We start from the raw sequence: 17,070 nt of genomic DNA, 5'->3' as shown, positions 1-17,070 counted from the left end.
AATCAGAATCCCAATGACACTCTTCACAGAAATAGAAAAAAGAATACTAAAATTTATATGGGGCAACAAAAGACCTCGAATAGCTAAAGAAATCCTAAAGAAAAAGAACAAAGCAGGAGGCATCACAATTCCTGACTTCAAAACATACTACAAAGCAATAGTAATCAAAACAGCATGGTACTGGTACAAAAACAGGCACACAGATCAATGGAACAGAATTGAAAGCCCAGAAATAAAACCATACATATACGGACAGCTAATTTTCGACAAAAGTGCTAAGAACATGCAATGGAGAAAGGAAAGTCTCTTCAATAAATGGTGTTGGGAAAACTGGACAGCCACATGCAAAAGAATGAAAGTGGACCATGTGCTATCGCCATTCACAAAAATTAACTCAAAATGGATCAAAGACCTGAAGGTGAGACCTGAAACTATAAAACTCATAGAAGAAAATATAGGCAACACACTATTTGACATTGGTTTTAAAGGAATCTTTTCGGATGACATGCCTACCCAGACTAGGGAAACTAAAGAAAAAATAAAAAAGTGGAACTTTATCAGACTAAAGAGCTTTTATAAGACAAATGAAACCAGAATCAAGATGAACAAACAACCAACCAACTTGGAGAGAATATTTGCAATACATACATCTGACAGGGGGTTGATCTCCATAATATATAAACTCACAATTGAACAACAAAAAAACAAACAACCCGATCAAAAAATGGGCAGAGGAAATGAACAGACACTTCTCCAAGGAAGATATACAGATGGCCAATAGGCACATGAAAAGATGCTCAACATCACTAATCATCAGGGAAATGCAAATCAAAACAACACTAAGATACCACCTCACGCCTGTTAGAATGGCTATAATCACCAAGACAAGAAACAACAAATGTTGGAGAGGATGTGGAGAAACAGGAACCCTCATACACAGCTGGTGGGAATGCAAATTGGTGCAGCCTCTATGGAAAACGGTATGGAGATTCCTCAAAGAATTAAAAATAGAGATGCCCTATGATCCAGCCATCCCACTACTGGGAATCAATCCAAGGCACCTGAAATCAACAATCCAAAGAGGCTTATGCACCCCTATGTTCATTGCAGCATTATTCACCATAGCCAAGAAGTGGAAGCAACCTAAGTGTCCCTCGACTGACGATTGGATTAAGAAAATGTGGTATATATATACAATGGAATACTACTCAGCCATAAAAAAAGACAAAATCGTCCCATTTGCAACAACGTGGATGGACCTGGAGAGTATTATGTTAAGTGAAATAAGCCAGAAAGAGAAAGACAAACACTGTATGATCTCACTCATATGTGGAATATAAACCAACACATGGACAGAGAAAACTGGACTGTGGTTACCAGGGCAGTGGGGGTGGGGGGTGGGCACAAGGGGTGAAGGGAGTCATATATGTGGTGATGGACAAAGAAAAATGTACAACCCAAAATTTCACAATGTTAGAAACCATTAAAACATCAATAAAAATAATAATTAAACAAAAAAAAGAATGAATAGGAGGGACCCTGGCAAATAGAGGATGAAGGGTTTTCCTGGCAGAGAGGATTCCATGAGCAAAGGCTCCGACCAGAAACAACATGCCCTATGGGGAGAAATGAAACAAATTTGGGTTGTGTGAAGCTTAATGTTTAACCTGCAGTAGATGGATAAAATGAGACTGAAAGATCAGCAGGAGCCAGATTGAGTAGAGCCTTGAGTGCCAGGTCAAGAAGGTTGAACTAAACACTGAAGGCCATAGAGAGCCATGGGTGGTACTAGAGCAGTGGTGGTCCATGTAGAACATCCTTTAGACAGAGCATCCAGTGAGCCTGCTGGGATGTTGGTCCGGGTGAAGGAAGTTAAGACCTGAGCTAGGACAGGGATGGAGTGTATGTGAGGACCAATGTGCAAAGTGAATGGGTGTTACTGGGAGGGAGGAGGAGCTGAGCAGATATGCTGGTTCTGACTTGCGTGACCACACGGGTGGGTGGTGGTGCCACTGTGAGAGAAGACGACAGATGATAATGAGTGCAGGACTCTGGTGTGGTGTCAGGCCAGCTCTCAGTGATGGCCATCGCTCTCCCTCTCGTCTTGCAGCTTTTGGGCACAACCTGAAGACCCTCACAGTCACCTTCCCCATCTCCACCCTCTGGTATTCATCAGACAGGAGCAATGGCTCAGCCACGTTCAACTCCATTGAGATGGTCCTGCAGAGCCTGGTGAGACCCTGGTCCCAGCAGCTCCTGGTGGGTTAAATCCCACCGAGCCCCTCCCCTAACCCCTGTCCCTCCTGCTCATCCTCCTCCTCCTTCACCCCAGCTGGATCTTTGTTCAAGAGGAGCAGCCTGGGTCCCTTCTACTCGAGTTGCAGACTGGTCTCCCTCAGGTGAGACCCTCCCCTGAGCATTTGCCCCTAATGACCACTTTTGTGACCACCCCTCTCTGTCTCCCCACTTTCCTCCCATTTCCTCCTTCCAGTTCTGGCCCCCACCCCCAGAGCTTTCAGGACCTGTCTCTAGAGTCCCCACATCCCTCTCTCCCCAGGCCTGAGAAGGATGGGGCAGCCACCAGTGTGACGCCGTCTGCACCCACCACCCTGATCCCGTGGGCCACCATGCCTCTGTGCAGGGAGCTGAGAGTCTCCACCTGTCTGCTCTTCCTCTCGGTGGCTCCAGGCTCTGCAGCCCGGAGTTTATCCATCCAGAGAGATCACCAGCTACATTTCGGCATCATCGTCGGGAACCTCAGCAACCTGGAGCCCACATCCTCGGAGTACACCGCCCTGCCGAGAGACACCCATGACCATGTGGTGTCTCCCCTCTCCCGTCTCTCCTTGCCCTGAAGGCAGCGTCATTCCTCTACCTGACTTACATTTGTTACGTGATTGTTTCAACCCTTCACTTTCCCTGCATGTCTGGGTTCTCTCAGTGTCCAGATGTGATGTCCTAGCTGCCATCCCCATTTCTCACATGGGTAAACTGAAGCTCAGAAAGGGGAGTATTGTGCCTAGGGTCACACAGTGAGTTAGGGGCAGACCCAGGATTTGAAGTCAGGTCTCCCTTACCCAAGGTCTATGATCTTTCACTGGCTCCAGTGGCGCCCTGCATCTCCAGGAGACCTCCATCTCACCCACTCTCCCTCGCATTTGTTCTAGGTCACCAAGCTCTACAGAGGCAGCCAGCTGTGAGACATATTCCACTCCTGCCTGGTCACCGACTTGATGTAGGTTGAGGAGATTGGAAGCATTGGCTGAGCTAGTGACTGATGACTCTGAGCTCAAGTGACACATCCTTGATCTGGAAGTCACTGACATGGTGCCCATTCTGCCCTACATCCCTGTCAGTTAATCCTACCATCTCCTTCCATAAGTTTTTGGGGAATGAGAAAAGCATTAACATTTGGGGCCACCAACCTCCAGCATCCTCCTCCTCCTCCTCTTCTGGAGACTTTCAACAAATATCAGCAGTCTAACTGTGTTCTCCAGTAGTGGAGCCACTAAGCACATGGGGCAATTTAAATTTTTTATACACCTATTGCGATACGGTTCACATATTGTGTGTGGAGAGGAGTGTATTTCTTAGGTTTTTCCATATACAATATCTTCTCCTCTGCAAAACAAATAGTTTTACCTCTTCCCTTCCAATCTGGGTTTCTTTTATTCCTTTTTCTTGCCTAATTGCCCTCATTAGAACCACTAGTACCTGTGATTAACATATGAGATAAGGGAAGACATCGTTGTCTTGTCCCTGGTCTTAGGGGGAAATTTTCAGACTTTCACCATAGAATATGGTGTTAGCCGTGGGTTTTTCATCGAAGCTGTTTATAGGTTGACAAAGTTTTCTTCTATTCCTAATTTGTTGAGTGTTTACTTTTTTTGACATGAAGGGCGTTGTATTTTGTCAAATTCTTTTCTGTATATGTGGTTGTGATTGTGTGGTATTGGCCCTTATTCTATTAATATGGTGTATTACATAATCAAGTTTTCAGATATTAAGCCAACCCTTCAACTAGAGGTGAGAGATTAAGATGTTCTCAAGTCTTTCCTGGGCGTGCCACAGCCCTGAGCCCTTGTGGTTTTCTAGATGCCCAAAAATACACTGGACCATTTCAAAGGCCCCTGTAGACATCTCATTCTTCCAATTTTTCCTCTAAGATTTTGGCTCACCTCTTGCCTGCCTCAGCTGGTTTCACTCCCTCAGGCAACTACAATAGAAAACAATTAGCCCTGATTGTTTTTAGCAAGTGCCCTGGGGATGGACTTTTCTCCCTGGGCAAGCTCTGAGTCAAGTAACTACAAGCCGTGAACATGGAGCTTTTTCAGGGAGCTGCCAGGTAGGTCAGCTAGTGACAGTTCGGTGGGGACGGGTCTTTTGAGAGCTCCAAACCCATTATGGATGCTGGGCTGCTGGATGTCTCAGCCACTATAGTTCTGAGAATGACAGTTTTCAAAGTTATGGAGGATATTGTGAGAGCAGGATGGGATAGTGCAAGTTATAGTGCCACAAAGTTGGCTCCCTTTATTAAGATTCCACCATGTTTCTTCACTAAACCCTCCTCAGATTCTTACAAGCTGTTGATTAATTTCTAGACTTCTGAAAAGTTGATTTTGACCATTTTTACCAGTGTTCTCATTGTTTTTATGCATTTGCAGAAGTCCTTACTCCAAACTTTCAAAAATGTTCTCCCTGTGGTTAGTTATTTATAAATTAATTACTTAAAATTAAATTACATGAGAAATTCAGTTCCTCACTCACACACACTAGCCACATTTTAAGTGCTTGACAACAACATGGGGCTAATAATGAGTGTATATGGTAGTGCAGACAAATGTTTACATTATTGCAGAAAGTTCTCTTGGACAGGACCCTGAAGCAGGGAATCCAGAATCAGGGTAGAATTCCAGACACACTTGTTCATCCCTTGTGCCCTTCCAGGTCTGTCACCCACAGTAACCACACTGGAGCAGACTCCCTGTGTACCTTGCCACCTTGGCACAGAGACTGGACAGAGTTTCCATCTATGAGGAATTCCTGCGGCTGACCCAGAATGGACCCAGCTGCAGAACTTGACCCTGGACAGGAAGAGTATCCTTGGGGATGATAAGGGTCCCTGGTCATTGGGAAAGAAAGTGAGGCCTTTCCGGGACTCTGGATGCCTGGGGCTTATAGAGCATTGAACTTTCTCAGGCTGGCAGGAGGTGGCGTAGTCCCCTAGTCTTTACCCACCATTGAAATAGAGAAAAGGAAACCAGTGTAATACAGGAGGCCCTCACCTTCTCCTAGGCAGCTCTGTGACATAAAGCTAGTCACCTCCCCTCTCTGGACTTTTGTTTCCTTATCTCTGCACTGACAGCAATTGGGCCAGATGGTCAGTGAGGGCCTCCAGCTGTGTGTGAAGCAGACTCACAGGTTTGGGGGTGGATGTAGTTTCTGATCCACAGGCCATAGTTTGCCAAGTCCCACTCTAGATGATCACCAATCTGCTAGAACTTTCTGCAGTGGTGGAATGTTCCATATCTGTGCTCTCCAGTGCACAGCCGCATGTGGCTGTTGAGTACTTGAAGGATGGTATTGTGACTTGTCTTTATTGTTACTGATGTTTTATGTTACTGAGGTACTAGAATTTTTATTTTATTTAACTAAAATTAATTTTAATTCAAAAAGAGACTTGTTGCTGCTCCATATCAGACAGCACACTTCTAAGAGGTTGTCTGTGTAGAGGTACAAGTAGGGGGACATGCACCCCTCCCCCCATGCCCACTGGGTGCTGTGTGTCCTACCCTCCTGGAGTTTATGTTGTAGCTGGCAATAACAAGAATAGAGAATTGAAACTTATCAATTATTTGATGTGAACAAACTCATACTTGCAGGCGGAAATCACAGAAGACTTCCTGCAGGAAATTACATTGTAGGTTAATCCTAGAAAATGAATATTAAGCAAATAGATAAAGGAGAAGGGGATGATATGTTTCTAGGCATGGAAGAACACTTTTGAGTGGGATTTTACAAATTTAGAGAGATCCCATAGGCTTGCCAACTGTGATGACCCATTCCCCCCCCGACCGTCATAAGAAAGCCCAGCCGAAATTCAGTCCTCTGTGCCCAGAGGTATGAATTTGGTTTAATTTATTACACTTTTGTTCTGTGATAATGGTCTTGGATTTTGCAGCAAAGTGTGCTCACTTTTTAGAGATGGAAACTAAAATGGGGTGAAACATCATGATGTCTACTTGACTTTAATATTTCATTGAAAACATGGGATGAATCAAGGGTGGCAAGTGTTAATAATTTGATTGCAACATTGATGCAATACTGTTTTAATTAGATAGAATATACATTGTTAAATCTAGATGATGGATGTTTATGAGACTGTTCCCTTTATTTTTCTGTGTCTAAAAAGTTTTATTAAAAAGAGTGAAACACACTCACATGCATTCTCCATTTCATTCACTTCCAGAGTATTCTCCCAACAGAGATGATGCCTTGACTGAGAAGCCTGGTAAACCTGCAGGAAGCCCCAGCCCATGGTAGGGGGCGAGTATCTTGATGCTGTGCCTCATACAAGAGAACCATGCGCACAGGGTCTTGGATGATGAGGAAAGTTGGCCAACCCTTGTCAAGGAGGGTTGAGGCACAGTGGGGTCACCAGGAGCCCTGGGGCAATGACAGGACGTGGCTCACCCCACCACATGTCTCCCCAGACCTCCCCTTCTGGGCCGTCATACTCATCTGCTTGGCAGGACTCCTGGTGCTCATCACAGGCCTGATCTGCTGTGTCTTGGTAAGACATGACGTGTTGCTTGTCTTCTTACTATTGGGTTGTAAGACCTCTTTATATATTATAAATACACGTCCTTTTCTAGGGATATGTTTTGCAGATGTTTTCTCCCAGCCTGTGCGTGGCTTGCCTTCTCCTTCACCACATGAGTCATTGGGGAAATGTAAGTGACAGTCATCATGAGATTCCACCACACGTAAGAGTGGCTAAAATTAAAAAGACTGACTATAGCAAGTGTTGTTGAAGATGTCAAGTCACTGAAACTCTCATCGAGTGCTGGTGAAAAATAGCTTGGATGCGTCTTTAAAAATTACATAAGTCTACCCAGCCATTCCTCTCCTAGGAATCCATCCAAGGGAAATAAACACATATGTCTATACACAGACTTGTACACACATGTTGATAACAACCTATTTATAGTAGATAAAAATGGAAAACAACCCAAATGTCCATCTACTGGTGAACGGATACACAAAGTGTGGTATATCCCCACAGTGGGATACTATTCAACTATAAAGAGGAATGAATTATTTTTTTTCTTTTTTAATTATTCTATTGAAATTATAAAGCGTTTTAACATTGTGTAATTTCGGGTGTTCATTATTATTTGTGAATTTCTGTATAGACTGCATCGTGCTTGCCAGTGGTAGTCTAACTTTTATCCATCACCATGCATATGTGCCCCTTTAACTCTTTCACTCAACACCCAGCCCCCTTCCCCTCTGGTAAGCACTAATCTGTTCTCTTTATCCCTGTGTATGTCTATCTTCTACATATGAGTGAAATAATGCTATTTGTCTTTGTCTGGCTTATTTCGTTTATCATCACACCCTCAAGGTCCATCCAAATTGTTGCAAACAGGACGATCTTGTCTTTTTTTTCTGGCTGAGTAGTATTCCATTGTATATAATACATACCACATCTTCTTTATCTGTTCGTCTGTAGCAGGGCACTTGGATTGCTTCCATGTCTTGGCTATTGTGAATAATGCCGCAGTGAACACAGGGGTGCGTAAATCTCTTTGAATTGTTGATTTCAATTTCTTTGGATAAATACCCAGTAGTGGGATAGCTGGAAGGTATGATATTTCTATTTTTAATTTTTTGAGAAATCTCCATACTGTTTTCCCTGGTGGCTGCACCAGTTTGCATTCCCACCAGCAGTGTGTGAGGATGCTCTTTTCTCCTTATCCTCTCCAACATTTGTTATTTTTTGTCTTGGGAGTTATAGCCATTCTGACAGGTGTAAGGTGATCTCTCATTGTAGTTTTGATTTGAATATCCCTAATAGTTAGTGATGTTATACATCTTTTCATGTGTCTGTTGGTCTTCTATATATCTTCTTTGGAAAAATGTCTGTTCATATCCTCTGCCCATTTTTAGATTGGATTATCTGTTTTTTTGTTGTTGGGTTGTATGAGTTGTTTATATATTTTGGAGATTAACCCCTTGTCAGATATATGATTTGCAAATATTTTCTCCCAGTTGGTGGGTTGCCTTTTCGTTATTTATTTTATTTTTTTGTGTGTGAGGAAGATCAGCCCTGAGCTAACATCTGTGTTAATCCTTCTCTTTTTTTCTGAGGAAGACCGGCTCTGAGCTAACATCTATTGCCAATCCTCCTCCTTTTTTTTTTTTCCCCAAAGTCCCAGTTGATAGTTGTATGTCATAGTTGTACATCCTTCTAGTTGCTGTATGTGGGACACGGCCTCAGCATGGCCGGACAAGCGGTGCGTCTGTGCGCATCCGGGATCCAAACCTGGGCTGCCAGTAGAGGTTTGCGTGCACTTAACCACTAAGCCACGGGGCTGGCCCTGTCTTTTCGTTTTGTTCATCGTTTTCTTTGCCTTGCAGAAGCCTTTTAGTCTCATGTAGTCCCATTTGTATATTTTTTCTTTTCTTTCCCTTGCCTGAGTAGACATGGTATTGGAAAAGATGCTGCTAAGACCGTTGTCAAAGACTGTACTGCATATATTTTCTTCTAGGAGTTTTATGGTTTAAAGTGTTAGAGTCAAGTGTTTTATCCATTTCGAGTTAATTTTTGTGTATGGTGGAAGATAATGATCTACTTTCATTCTTTTGCATGTGGCTGTCCAGTTTTCCCAACAGCATTTATTGAAGAGACTTTCCTTTCTCCATTGTATGATCTTGGCTCCTTTGTCAGAGATTAACTGACCAGAGATGTGTGGTTTTCTTTCTGGGCTTTCAGTTCTGTTCCATTGATCTATGAGCCTGCTTTTGTGGCAGCACCATGCCATTTTGATTAGTATAGCTGTTTAATATATTTTCAAGTTAGGATTGTGATGCCTCCTGCTTTGTTGTTTCTTCTCAGGATTCCTTTGCCTGTTCAAGGTCTTTTGTTATTCCATATACATTTTAAGATTCTGTGTTCTATTTCTATGAAGAATGTCATTGGGATTCTGATTGGGATTGCATTCAATCTGTAGATTACTTTAGGTAATATGGACATTTAAACTGTGTTTATTCTTCCAATCCATGTGCATGGAATATCTTCCCATTACTTCAGGTCATCATTGATTTCTTTCAATAATGTCTTATAGTTTTCATTGTATAGGTCTTTAACCTCTTTGGTTAAATTTATCCCTAGACACATTTTTCTTTTTGTTGCAATTGTAAATGGGATTGTATTCTTGAGTTCTCTTTCTGTTAGTTCATTATTAGAGTATAGATATGCAACTGATTTTTGTAAGTTGATTTTGTACGCTGCAACTTTGCTGTAGTTGTTGATTATTTCTAATAGTTTTCTGATGGATTCTTTAGGGTTTTCTATATTTACAATCATGTCATCTGCAAACAGCAAGAGTTTCATTTCTTCCTTTCCAATTTGGATTCCTTTTATTTCTTTTTCCAGCCTAATTTCTCTGGCCAAAACCTCCAGTACTATGTTGAATGGGAGTGGCGAGAGTGGACAGCTTTGTCTTCTTCCTGTTCTCAGAGGAATAGCTTTAAGTTTTTCACCATCAAGTATGATGTTGGCTGTGGGTTTGTGATATATGACCTTTATTGTGTTGAGGTACGTTCCTTCTATACCCATTTTATTGAGAGTTTTTATCATAAATGGATGTTGGATCTTGTCAAATCCTTTCTCTGCATCTGTGGAGAGGATCATATGATTTTTATTCCTCATTTTGTTAATGTGGTGTATCACATTAATTCATTTGCGGATGTTGAAACATCCCTGCATCCCTGGTATAAATTCCACTTGATCATGGTATATGATCCTTTTAATATGTTGCTGTGTTCGATTTGCTGATATTTAGTTAAGGATTTTTGCATCTGTGTTCATCAGCGATATTGGCCTGTAATATTACTTCTTTGTGCTATCCTTGCCTGCTTTTGCTGTCATGGTGATGTTGGTCTCATAGAATGAATTAGAAAGTGTTCCATCTTCTTCAACTGTTTGGAATAGTTTGAGAAGCATAGGTATTAAATCTTGTTTGAATATTTGGTAGAATTCTCCAGAGAAGACATCTGGTCCTGGACTTTTGTTATTTGGGAGGTTTTTGATAACCATTTCATTCTCTTTACATGTGATTGGTCTGTTCATTTTCTCTATTTCTTCTTGATTCAGTTTTGGGAGGTTGTAAGAATCTAAGAATTTATCTATTTCTTTTAGCTTATCCAATTTGGTGGCATATAAGTTGTTCAGTGTATTCTTTTATTGTCCTTTGGATTTCTGTGGTATCTGTTGTAATTTCTCCTCTTTCATTTCTAATTTTATGTCTTTGAGCCTTCTCTCTTTTTTTCTCAGTGTGTCTGGCTAAGGGTCTGTCAATTTTGTTTCAGTCTTCTCAAACAACCAGCTCTTTGTTCCATTGGTCCTTTCTACTGTTTTTTTAGTCTCTATTTCATTTATTTCTGCTCTAATTTTTATTATTTCCCTCATTCTGCTGACTTTGGGCTTCATTTGTTCTTCATTTTCTGGTTCTATTACTTATTTGGTATTTTTCTTGTTTGTTGAGGTGTGCTTGTATTGCTATGAGTTTCCTTCTTAGAACTGCTTTTGCTGCATCCCATAAGAGTTGTTTTGTTGTCTTTTCATTTTCATTTGTCTTCAGGTATTTTTTGATTTCTCCTTTGATTTGTTCATTGATCCAATGGTTCTTCAGTCGTGTGTTCTTTAGTCTCCACATATTTTTGACTTCCCCATCTTTTTTCTTGTAGTTTATTTCAAGTGTCATAGCATTGTGGTCAGAAAAGAAGCTTGATATGATTTCAATCTTAAATGTATTCAGGCTTGCCTTGTTTCACAACATATGGTCTAACTTTGAGAATGTTCCATGTGCACTTAAGAAGAATGTGTATTCTGCTGTTTTGGGAGGGTATGCTCTATGTATATCGATTAAATTCATCTGATCATATGTTTCATTTAATTCCACTATTGACTTGTTGCCTTTCTCTGCATGATCTATCCCTGGATGTAAGTGGGGTGTTCAGGTCCCCTGCTATTATTGTGTTGCTGTTAATTTCTCCCTTTGGGTCTATTAAGGGTTGCTTTATATTCTTTTGTGCTGCTGTGTTAGGTGCATATATTTTTATAAGTGTTATGTCCTCTTGGTGGAAAGTCTCCTTTGTCATTATATACTGCGCCTCTTTGTCTCTCATAGTCTTTTTCATCTAGAAGTCTGCTTTGTCTGATATAAGTATGGCAACATCTACTTTCTTTTATTTGCCATTTGATTGGAATATTTTCTCCCATCTCTTCATTCTGAGCCTGTTTGTTTTTAGAGCTGAGATGTGTTTCCTGGAGGCAGCGTATTGTTGGGTCTTGTTTTCTAATCCACCCCACCACTCTGTGTCTGTTGATTGGAGAATTCAATCGATTTACATTTAGAGTGATTATTGATACTTGAGGGCTTAATCCCACCTAATCTATATTTTCATTGTTTCTCTTCCTTTGTGTTTCTGACTACCATTTCACTTTGGGGGTTTTCATGGAGGTTTTCTCTTTTTTTATAATCTATGGCTCTGCTCTGATTTTTTGTTTGCTGGTTACTGTGAGGTTTGTATGAAGATCTCATAGATGAGATAGTCCATCTTCTGAGAGCCTCTTATCTCCATTAGCCTAAGCAGGTTCCATCCCTTTCCTCTTCTCCTTCTGAGTTATTGTTGTCACAAGTTATTTATTTTTGTGTTGTGCATTTGTGACTAAGCTGATGTGTTTATAGTTAATTTTGATGCTTTCCTTCCCTTCTTCTTTTAAGTTATAATTAAGTATTTGCTACCCTGTTGTGAAACAGAGCTGTAGCTTTCTGATTTTGTCTGTCTATTTATCTCTTTGCTCAAAGCTTTGTAGACGTTTGCCTTCTTTTTATTTCGGGTATGAGGACGTTCCTGATCATTGCTTGTATGGGAGATCTAGTGGCATTGAACTCCCTCAGCCTTTGTTTATCTGGGAAAACTTTTATTTCTCCGTTGTATCATAAGGATCATTTGACTGGATAGAGTATCCTTGGCTGAAAATTTTTGTCTTTCAGTATTTTTAATATATCATTCCATTCTTTCCTTGCCTGTAAAGTTTCTGCCAAGAAATATGCTGAAAGCCTGATAGGTGTTCCTTTGTAGGTTATTTTCTTCTGTCTTGCTTCCCTTAATATTTTTTCTTTGTCATTGGCTTTTGCCAATTTTACTATTATATGCCTTGGAGAAGGTCTTTTAGCGTTGATGTTATTAGTCGTTCTGTTGGCTTCATGTATTTGTAAGTCCGGTTCTTCCTCAGGTTTGGGAAGTTCTCAGCTATTATTTCTTTGAACAAGCTCTCTGCTCCTTTCTGCCTCTCTTTTCCCTCTGGAATACGTATAATTCTTATGTTGCTTTTATAATTGAGTCGTATATTTCTACAAAAATTCCTTCCTTTTTTAAAAATCAGAGTTCTCTCTCCTCGTCCACTGGAAGAATTTCTATATTTCTATCCTCTAAATCACTGATACTTTCATCCATAATATCAGCTCTATTTTTTAAGGATTCTAGATTCTTTTTTATCTTTTTAATTATGTTCTTCATATCCAGATTTTCTGCTTGTTTTTTTTAATAGCTTCAGTCTCTTTGATGAAGTATTCCTTTTCCTCATTAATTTTATTCCTGAGTTCATCGAACTGTCTGAACATTCTTGTAACTTGGTGAGTTTCTTTATGACAGTTATTTTGAACTCTGTCATTTAGATTGTAAATTTCTGTGACTTCCAGTTTCGTTTCTGGAAATTTGTCATTTCCTTCTGCCCTGAATTGTTACTGTAGTTTCTTATGGTGTTTGATGAACTAATCTTTTGCCTGTGTATTTGTGGTACTATCAGGTCGCAGATTCCACCTGCTACCGCTGTGGGGGAAGCATGAGCTGTGTTTCTGATCTCACCCCATATGCTGGAAGTTGTGTGGGTACAGTGGGTGTTTCCACTCGCTGGGAAAGCATTCACACTGGGCTCAGAGCTGCGGCCACATGGAGGCACGTACACAGTTGTGAGACCGCAGCACTACTATGGGTATTTGTGCTACCTGGGTAAGCATTTGCATGTGCTTGTATATCTGCTGCTGCCTTTTCTTATGCTCATGCCAGTCTCTGTGCTTGGTGGGTGGGGATTCTTCATGGGTTCTGAGCATTGGCCAATCATTGGGACTGCTGCGGAACAGTGCACTTTCCAACCATCCAGGAAAGCATTCATGTGCAGGTCCAGGGCTCCCGCCAACCCCTCCCAGAGTTGCACCAAGGCGCATTCCTACTTTCGGGGATGCAGCATTACTATTGGCTCTCACACCAACATGGGAAGCGCTCGGGTGTGTGCACAGTGTTGCCAAGGAAGGGTTGGGGATAAGAATGAATTCATAGTACATGCAATGACAAGCATAAATCTCAAAATAATTATGCTGAGTGAAACAAGCCAGTAAAAAATGAGTACATAGTATATGATCCCATTTATAAACATTTTAGGAAAATCTATAGGGACATATACCAGATCACTCATTGCCTGGGAATGAGAATGTGTTTGCAAATGGCAGGGAAGGAGGAATTAAAATGAGCATGAGGAAATTTGGGGAAGATAGCGTTCCTTTTCTTGATTGTGGTGATGGTTCAATAAGTTATAATCAAAATGTATCAAATTGTTCACTTTAAATGTATGCAGTTTTCTGTATGTCGTTAATACCTCAATTAAGCTAGAACATGTAGGGGAAAGAAGGGAGAGAGAGCCGAAAGAGGGAAAAGGGAAGGAAAAGAAGGACTGAGGGTGAAAATTAAGTAGACAAAAGGAAGAGGGAGACACAGGAGGCATCGGGTCTCTGTGGCTTTGGCATCTCCTTACCTTGGAGTCTCCCACACTGGGCAGCTGACTGAACCATTCTGATGCACTCTCCTCACCTCACAAGTCACTGTCTGCCAGCGGAAGAAGGAGGGCGACTATGAGGTCCAGTGACGACGCCTGTGTTATTACCTGCCTCATTGCTACCTACGGAAGCTGTGATGACTAGATATGACTAGATCTGAGGTCCCTTTTTCCCAGCTGGGGTCCAGAGGAGCTTGACTGCAACAGAACGAAACCACATTGGATGGACACGGGCTCCGAGTCTTTCTAGACTTGGCCCCTGACTGGCTCACAGGGGACTAAGCTGAAAGGTTTCACCTTCCTTAAGTCCTGAAAGTGACTGCAACTTCTGTCCTGTGGTGTCACACCAGTTCATCCCTCAGGGACACCAGAATTGGTGAAACCAGCACAGACGTTGCCATCATGTAAAATCGAATCCCCACTTCAGTGCAAGGTTCCCTTCTTAGGAAAATTTGGAACATCCCTCCTCTTCACTCTGTGCAACCATCACACCCCTCTTGGTTCCTCCATATTCCTCCCCCACTGAAGGCCTGGCAATCTCAGGTTCCCCTTTTCTGCTTCATTCTCTGAAGCTCAGATTCACCAGGACTTCCAGATCAATCTCCCTCAATGGCTCCTCTCCCCACTCATGGGTCCTCCATGACCGGAAACAGGCCAAGATGTGAGAAGTGGGTGAGACATGACTCTGCAGTCACCTTGGGCCTTGGGAGCTGAAATGACTAGGTGTCTGGGAAGCCTGAATCCCAGAGAAACACCAAGGCTCTGGGAAGAGAGTATCTGCTCTGGATGTAAAAGTGAATAATACTTGGTGGGAGAAATCTGAGGGAAAAGAAAGAGTCTTTTTTCATCTTTCTCTGTACAGAGTCCAACTAGCCTCACAGCAGAGGCTCCCCAACAAGCAGCCCAGAGCATCCCAGGCATGAGGCAGGCTGCGCTGTTCTGCATTGGGTCTGTGGGAACAGATTACATTATCTGTACACACTGTGTAGACGACCACAGCTGAAGATACCAAAGGCTGAGAATTAAAGTCACAGTCATGGCACTCTCTCTGACTTTTTGTGTGTGAGCTTCACATTCTCAATTTAAGCAGTGATTCCCCGAGAATGCACACTATGAAGATTCTAATGATTAATAATATTAATATACTATTATTATACATTGCATACATTATACATTATATACTGTACATTATAATTATAAATCAATGTATAATTATTATTATACATTAATATATTATTATATATTAATTATTATAATATCATTATAATCATTGATAATAGTTACCATTATTGACTAATTCCTTCTAAGCAACATGACTGGAAAGCTCTGCATGTATTATCTCAGTTACAGTCACAATTTTAGGGATTTATTCCCATTTTAAGCTAAAGATGTGGAGGCTCAGAAATATTAAATAACTTGACAAAGAAGGAAAAAAGTTACTACAAAGCTAAATTGAACACCTATTCAAACTATGTGTCAAAGAAAGAAAGACGTTTTCTGACTTACAAACAGCCTCAAAGTTGACCTCCCACAGGCCTGCAGTGAAAGACCCGGTAAAGAATGTACATCAGGAAGAAGAAATGTGAACCCAGGAAAACATAACAGGAGTCATGAGGAAAGGAAAAAACCGTCTGTCTAATTTAGTATTAGTTTTAAAACAAGACATTAAAAACACATTCGAACCAAAATTCCAGATGATTACCACATGGAAGAATAGAGGAGAGAAGATTTAGCTAAAAGATAACTCATTTTTTAGGGAAGATATAAATACTAAGATACTCTATTACTGTTTAACACATTGCTCTCAGAAACTGATAAATCTGTGGGACAAAAGTAAGTAAAGATGAGGATTTGAAAAGTGCAACATACTCGATCAGGCAAATAGACAAATCCCAACACACTGGCTTATTGTGAGACTTGTGATGCTGAAAACAGTCGTTCTCCTGACAGCATCATACCACAATGGCATATCAATTTTCATGAATCAGATTTCCAACACATATAAATCTGAAAAAAGGGACAATCCAGTATTTCATTATATGCAACTGTGATTCAACATGCAACAAATACCAGAAAAATAGAGACCCAGAAGTAGTTGTCTTTTTTGAGAAGACAGATATAACAGCTCTTCAGTGAAATATTATGTTGGAATCTATTGCAATATTACACAAAAAGGACAATCCATTTGGACTAGGTATGTTTTCTCTGTGACTGTGAGGGCAAAATTCTAAAGAATCCCCTGACTGTGATAACTCTTGGTCTTAAAATACAAATAGATAACACTCAGTAAAGGAAAATGAGAGAACAAAATGAGAAGGAAAGATCTCCTTTCTCTCCTCACCTGAAACCCAATCTCTCACCTCTGAAGGATCACTGTCTGTATCTTCTCTGTCATGTAAAGGAATCAAAGAAAAGAAAATTATTGGTATATATTAAAGTTTCAAGAGCTCAAAGCAAGAAGATCAGGACCCTTGCAGAGGCATTAATGTAGTGTGAGCTCCATGTCATCTGCTCCGTCTTCTGTTTTCTTCATCGTGTTTGTCGGGATGTCCTTCTTGGCCCCTCACTCTCCCTGCCTCGCTAGCGAGTCTGTCTGCATCAGTGCTACCGCCAGTCTGTCTCTTGCCGTCTTCACTTTCCCTTCCTGTTTCCTGATATCTTCCTCAGTCACCAGAAGACGTTTGCAAAGGAGCTGTGGGATGTACAGACCAGCTCCTGGGATCATATCTGCCGAATCTGAAGACCAGGCAGGGGTGGGCATGGGACTGGAGTTCAGAACACCTGTGAGCTCACCTGGCAGGGATACACCTGTGCTACTAGGTGCAAGGTTGGGCAGGGCTTTGGGAAGGTCCAAAGCACTTAACAGTTCTCCTGTACTCTGCAGGCCTGAAGACCTTGCAGTCTCTTCTGCCAGCAGAGTTGTTGGGGCTGCTCCAAGGTTTCCT

General features: G+C 41.4%; 1 long non-coding RNA gene across 1 annotated transcript; it reads left to right on the top strand.

Annotated features, from left to right (window-relative positions):
• Positions 1 to 2,113: 2,113 nt before the first annotated feature.
• Positions 2,114 to 2,633, top strand: LOC131401927 (uncharacterized). Its single transcript, XR_009218137.1, has 3 exons — positions 2,114 to 2,232; positions 2,333 to 2,399; positions 2,558 to 2,633. It is a non-coding gene; the product is annotated as an uncharacterized LOC131401927 (long non-coding RNA).
• Positions 2,634 to 17,070: the final 14,437 nt, after the last annotated feature.

This window comes from Diceros bicornis (assembly GCF_020826845.1).
Source record: "Diceros bicornis minor isolate mBicDic1 chromosome 24 unlocalized genomic scaffold, mDicBic1.mat.cur SUPER_24_unloc_1, whole genome shotgun sequence".
Taxonomy (NCBI): Eukaryota; Metazoa; Chordata; class Mammalia; order Perissodactyla; family Rhinocerotidae; genus Diceros; species Diceros bicornis.
Note: the sequence above shows the minus strand (reverse complement) of the source record. Positions and strands in the feature narration are given on the sequence as shown.